Genomic DNA, 6329 nt, shown 5'->3' with positions numbered 1-6329 from the left:
CATCACACTTCTATTTATTTACAACTCAATGATTACAACTCGATACTAGAACAAAGATGACTCTATATGAATGCCTCCGGCGGTGTACCGGGATATGCAATGAACCAAGAGTGACATGTATGAAAGAATTATGAACGGTGGTTTTGCCACAAATACTATGTCAACTACATGATCATGCTAAGCAATATGACAATGATGAATGTGTCATGATAAGCGGAACGGTGGAAAGTTGCATGACAATATATCTCGGAATGGCTATGGAAATGCCATAATAGGTAGATATGGTGGCTGTTTTGAGGAAGATATAAGGAGGTTTATGTGTGACAGAGCGTATCATATCACGGGGTTTGGATGCACCGACGAAGTTTGCGCCAACTCTCAATGTGAGAAAGGGCAATGCACGGTACCGAAGAGGCTAGCAAGGATGGAAGGGTGAGAGTGCGTATAATCCATGGACTCAACATTAGTCATAAAGAACTCACATACTTATTGCAAAAATCTATAAGTCATCAAAAACCTCGGCACTACGCGCATGCTCCTAGGGGATAGATTGGTAGGAAAAGACCATCGCTCGTCCCGACCGCCACTCGTAAGGAAGACAATCAAATAACACCTCATGTTTCAAATTTGTTACATAACGTTTACCATACATGCATGCTACGGGACTTGCAAACTTCAACACAAGCATTTCTCAAATTCACAACTACTCAACTAGCACGACTTTGATATTATTACCTCCATATTTCAAAACAATCATCAAGCATCAAACTTCTCTTAGTATTCAATACTCTATATAAAAGTTTTTACTATTCTTGGACGCCTAGCATATTAGGATTATTTAAGAAAATTACCATACTATTTAAAACTCTCAAAATGATATAAGTGAATCATGAGAGTTCATCTATTTCTATAATACCACCACCGTGCTCTAAAAAGGTATAAGTGAAGCACTAGAGCATCGACAAACTACTCCGAAAGATATAAGTGAAGATCAATGAGTAGTTGAATAATTATGCAACTATGTGAAAACTCTCTAACATTTAATAATTTCAGACCTTGGTATTTTATTCAAACAGCAAGCAAAACAAAATAAAATGACATTCTAAGAATAGCAAACATCATGTGAAGAAGTAAAAACTTAGGATCAACCGAAACTAACCGATAGTTGTTGAAGAAGAAAGGTGGGATGCCAACCGGGGCATCCCAAGCTTAGACGCTTGAGGCTTCTTGAAATATTATCTTGGGGTGCCTTGGGCATCCCCAAGCTTGAGCTTTTGTGTCTCCTTAATTCCTCTCATATCAAGGTCTCCCTAAATCTCAAAAGCTTCATCCACACAAAACTCAATAAGGACTCGTGAGATAAGTTAGTATAAACCATTGCAAAAACCTTATCATACTCTACTGTAGAAAATCACTAAAATTATTATTCAACATTGCATACTAAATGCCTTTGCATATTTAATAGTCTTATCCTCAAATAGAATCATTAAAGAAGCAAACATATGCAAACAATGCAAACATAACAACAATCTGCCTAAACAGGATAGTCCGTAAAGAAAGCAGCAGCATCCATACTTCCCTAGCTGCAAAAATTATGAAATAAAATTCCCACTGTAGTAAATTTATCAGAGCTTAATATGCAAAAGGTTTCAACATTTTATCACATTCTGACTTTTCTAGGGAATTATTGCAACAGCGGTAAACTTTCTGTTTTCAAACAGCAACATGTATACTTGTAACACAGGCATAGTAAAGGCTATCAATGCCACTTTTATTGAAATAAAAGATGCAAAACATTGTCCTAAATAACATCAAGCAAATCCTAACAAAATAAATTGACGCTCCAAGCAAAACACATATCATGTGGCGAATAAAAATATAGCTCCAAGTAAAGTTACTGATGAACGAAGATGAAGAGGGGATGCCTTCCGGGGCATCCCCAATCTTAGGCTCTTGCCACTCCTTATTCCATAGTCCATCGAATCTTTACCCAAAACTTGAAAACTTCACAACACAAAACTTAAAGTAGAAAATCTCATGAGCTCTGTTAGCGAAAGAAAACAAAAGACCACTTCAAGGTACTTTAATTAACTCATTATTTATTTATATGAGTGTTAAACCTACTGTATTCCAACTTCTCTATGGATTATAAACTATTTACTAGCCATAGATTCATCAAAATAAGCAAACAACACACGAAAAACAGAATCTGACAAAAACAGAACAGTCTGTAGTAATCTGTAGCTAGCGCAATATCTGGAACCCCAAAAATTCTAAAATAAATTGATGGACATGAGTAATTTATCTATTAATTATCTGCAAAAATAATTAACTAAATATCACTCTCCAAATAAAAATGTCAGCAATTCTCGTGAGCGCTAAAGTTTCTGTTTTTTATAGCATGATCAACAAGACTCTCCCCAAGTCTTCTCAAAGGTTCTACTTGGCACAAACACTAATTAAAAGCATAAAACCACATCTAAATAGAGGATATATGAATTATTTATTACTAAACAGGAGCAAAAAGCAAGGAACTAAAATAAAATTGGGTTGCCTCCCAACAAGCGCTATCGTTTAATGCCCCTAGCTAGGCATGATGATTTCAATGATGCTCACAGAAAGGATAAGAATTGAAACATAAAGAGAGCATCATGAAGAATATGACTAGAACATTTAATTTTAACCTTCTTCCTATGCATAGGGATTTTGTGAGCAAACAATTTATGGGAATAATAATCAACTAGCATAGGAGAGCAAAACAAGCATAACTTCAAAATTTTAAGCATATAGAAAGGAAACTTGATATTATTGCAACTCCTACAAGCATATATTCCTCCCTCATAATAATTTTCAGTAGCATCATGAATAAATTCAACAATATAACCAACACCTAAAACATTCTTTTCATGATCTACAAGCATAGAAGATTTACTATCCTCCACATAAGCAAATTTCTTCTCATGAATAGTAGTGGGAGCAAACTCAACAAAATAACTATCATGTGATTGAAAATTAAGATCAAGATTACAAGTTTCATGGTTATCATTATTCTTTAAAGCATACGTGTCATCACAATAAACTTGCTCATCAAAACTTGGGGGACAAAAGATATCATCTTCATCAAACATAGCTTCCCCAAGCTTGTGGCTTTGCATATCATTAGCATCATGAATATTCAAGGAATTCATACTAACAACATTGCAATCATGCTCATCATTCAAATATTTAGTGCCAAACATTTTATAGATTTCTTCTTCTAGCACTTGAGCACAATTATCCTTTCCATCATACTCACGAAAGATATTAAAAAGATGAAGCGTATGAGACAAACTCAATTTCATTTTTTGTAGTTTTCTTTTATAAACTAAACTAGTGATAAAACAAGAAACTAAAAGACTCGATTGCAAGATCTAAAGATATACCTTCAAGCACTCACCTCCCCGGCAACGACGCCAGAAAAGAGCTTGATGTCTACTACACAACCTTCTTCTTGTAGACGTTGTTGGGCTTCCAAGTGCAGAGGTTTGTAGGACAGTAGCAAATTTCCCTCAAGTGGATGACCTAAGGTTTATCAATCGGTAGGAGGCGTAGGATGAAGATGGTCTCTCTCAAGCAACCCTGCAACCAAATGACAAAGAGTCTCTTGTGTCCCCAACACACCCAATACAATGGTAAATTGTATAGGTGCACTAGTTCGGTGAAGAGATGATGATACAAGTGGTATATGGATAATAAATAAAGGTTTTTGTAATCTGAAATTATAAAGACAGCAAGGTAACGAATGATAAAAGTGAGCGTAAACGGTATTGCAATGATAGGAAATAAGGCCTAGGGTTCATACTTTCACTAGTGCAAGTCCTCTCAACAATAATAACATAATTGGATCACATAACTATCCCTCAACATGCAACAAAGAGTCACTCCAAAGTCACTAATAGCGGAGAACGAACGAAGAGATTATGGTAGGGTACGAAACCACCTCAAAGTTATTCTTTCCAATCAATCCGTTGGGCTATTTCTATAAGTGTCACAAACAGCCCTAGAGTTCGTACTAAAATAACATCTTATGGCACAAATCAACCAAAACCCTAATGTCACCTAGATACTTCAATGTCACCTCAAGTATCCGTGGGTATGATTATACGATATGCATCACACAATCTCAGATTCATCTATTCAACCAACACAAAGGACCTCAAAGAATGCCCCAAAGTTCCTACCGGAGAATCACGATAAAAACGTGTGCCAACCCCTATGCATAGGTTCATGGGCGGAACCCGCAAGTTTATCACCAAAACATACATCAAGTGAATCACGTGGTATCCCATTGTCACCACAGATACGCACGGCAAGACATACATCAAGTGTTCTCAAATTTTTAAAGACTCAATCCGATAAGATAACTTCAAAGGGGAAACTCAATTCATTACAAGAGAATAGAGGGGGGAGAAAACATCATAGGATCCAACTATAATAGCAAAGCTCGCGATACATTAAGATCGTACCACCTCAAGAACACGAGAGAGAGAGAGATCAAACACATAGCTACTGGTACATACCCTCAGCCCCGAGGGAGAACTACTCCCTCCTCATCATGGAGAGCACCGGGATGATGAAGATGGCCACCGGAGAAGAATTCCCCCTCCGACAGGGTGCCGGAACGGGTCTAGATTGGCTTTCGGTGGCTACGGAGGCTTCTGAAGGCGGAACTCCTGATCTATTGTGCTCCTGGATGTTTTTAGGGTATATGGAGATATATATAGGCGGAAGAAGTACATCAGGGGGGCCGCGAGGGGCTCACGAGGGTGGAGGCACGCCTAGGGGGGGTGGGCGCGCCCCCCTACCTCGTGACCTCCTCGCAGATCCCCCGACGTGCACTCCAAGTCTTCTGGGCTTCTTTCCTTCCAAAAATGAGTTCCGTGAAGTTTCAGGTCAATTGGACTCCGTTTGATTTTCCTTTTCTTCGAAACCCTAAAACAGGGTAAAAACAGAAACTGGCACTAGGCTCTGGGTTAATAGGTTAGTCCCAAAAAATGATATAAAAGTGTATAATAAAGCCCATAAACATTCAAAACAGTAGATAATATAGCATGAAGCAATCAAAAATTATAGATACGTTGGAGACGTATCAACGACCAATGCAACTAAGGCTTTCCAGGCATGCTTGACAGCATAGATTGTATGCAGTGGGAGTGAAAGAACTGTCCATTTGCTTGGCAGGGTCAGTACAAGGGGCATGTTAAAGCGTGCACTGTCATATTAGAAGCGGTGGCTTCGCAAGACCTTTGGATATGGCATTCTTTCTTTGGCATGGCAGGTTCTCACAATGATATCAACGTGCTGCAGCGTTCCCAAGTCTTCGCAAGGCTTGCAGATGGCCACTCCCCACCTATCAACTTTGAGATCAACTGCCACCGGTACAACAAGGGATACTACCTAGCTGATGGTATATATCCTCAGTGGTCAACTTTTGTGAAGACAATCTCGAATCCCTAAGGTGAGAAGAGAAAGAGATTTGCCCAAATGCAAGAGAGTGCTAGAAAGGATGTGGAACGTGCTTTTGTTGTGCTTCAATCCCAATGGGGTATCGTTCGAAACCCTGCACTGACATGGGATGAAGGGAAGCTTTGGGAGGTAATAACTGCTTGTGTGATCATGCACAACATGATCGTCGAGGACGAGCGTGATAACAACATCGACGACCAAGGATTTGATTTTCAAGGTGAAAATGTTGAGCGCCTGCACCAATAACCGGCCACGTTTGAACAGTTTGCCCAATTTCATCTTGAACTGCGTGATTGGCACACTTATTTGGATCTTCAAAATGACTTGACTGAGCACATATGGACTCATATTGGCAACCAATAGATGTATTGATTCATTATGTTCATTCAAGACAATTTTGTTTTGGTTGTAAAACTATTTTATTAGAGACAATTTCGATTAGGTTGTAAAACTATTTTTATTTTCAGACAATTAATATTTGGACGTGCAAACTAGTTTTTTGCCGTGGCGGACAGGATGAGGCAAAGGATGCGTCCGCACGATGGAAGCACGGCCACCGCATCTCAGAACAGACCCGGACATGACCCTATTGCCCTACGCAAACAGACAAATCCGGACTAAACGGACGTCCGTTTGCGGTCGTGCGCTGCAGTTGACCTAAACGCTCTTATATTTTCTTTACAGAGGGAGTACACAATACGTACATGATGCCGTCAGATTTTTAACCCTAAAAGTCCGATTTCAGATGTACATTAAAATCCATAGTCTTTGCTCTGACAGTAACAAACTTGATAGTAGACTAGCAGTAGAGTAGCAGTTTAGTT

The sequence above is a fragment of the Triticum dicoccoides genome, chromosome 5A, assembly GCF_002162155.2.
Source record: "Triticum dicoccoides isolate Atlit2015 ecotype Zavitan chromosome 5A, WEW_v2.0, whole genome shotgun sequence".
Taxonomy (NCBI): domain Eukaryota; kingdom Viridiplantae; phylum Streptophyta; class Magnoliopsida; order Poales; family Poaceae; genus Triticum; species Triticum dicoccoides.
Note: the sequence above shows the minus strand (reverse complement) of the source record.